An 835-nucleotide genomic window follows, 5' to 3' on the forward strand; every position below is an offset into this window, starting at 1 on the left:
ACTGTTGATATTAATCCATGCAAACATAATTAAAAGTGTTTTTGAAATATAAAATAAAAGCAAAGTAAATAATGCATAAAAGTAAAGTGAAATTGGGAAATCAATAAAGAGAAACTGGGGGTTAAAGCACTGCGAACATTCAAATTAAGCTATTGAACTTTCTTGGTTAGAATACTTATCTTAGTTCTTGATTCGCAGGATTTGTCGTACGATAATAGTCTCCTGACCTCTAATCTTCTACCTAAATGGACATTACAACTACATCATTGAGCAGGGATGCAATAATCTATTTAGATGAATTAAGAAGTCATCCTAGAAGTGAACATAATAAGGCTTCCAGGTATATCCCTATCCTAAATGCTAATTCAAAACCCTTATTTTATAAAAGAATAAGAACCTTGCTCTATTTACCCTACGTTCTATCCTCTAATTCACCCTCCCTAGTACACAAATAACACAATGAATGTATTCTAAGGGTTGTGAATCCTTAAAATATATAACAAGGATAAATTAGTAACTAAATACGATAAGCAATCAAAACTAAATCAACTCAAAGCAATAGTAATCATGGTCTTGGACATAACCTTGAAAAGGGGGGTTTTAGCTACTAATGGACATTACTGTAATCAAGATAAATGAATACATGATAAAATCCATTAAAAGACTAAAAGAAAGAAAGAAAAACCCTAATTGAAGTGACTTACAGCCCTTCTTCAAGTTTCAAAGTCGTCCAAGGTTTTTATCATCAATTTTAAGTGTCTTATTTATAGAAAGGAAATTTTTTCCATGTTGAAAATCATCGTTAAAAGGGTCAGTCCATGGGTGTAGTTGTACT

Source organism: Capsicum annuum, unplaced genomic scaffold (genome assembly GCF_002878395.1).
Source record: "Capsicum annuum cultivar UCD-10X-F1 unplaced genomic scaffold, UCD10Xv1.1 ctg2554, whole genome shotgun sequence".
Lineage (NCBI taxonomy): Eukaryota > Viridiplantae > Streptophyta > Magnoliopsida > Solanales > Solanaceae > Capsicum > Capsicum annuum.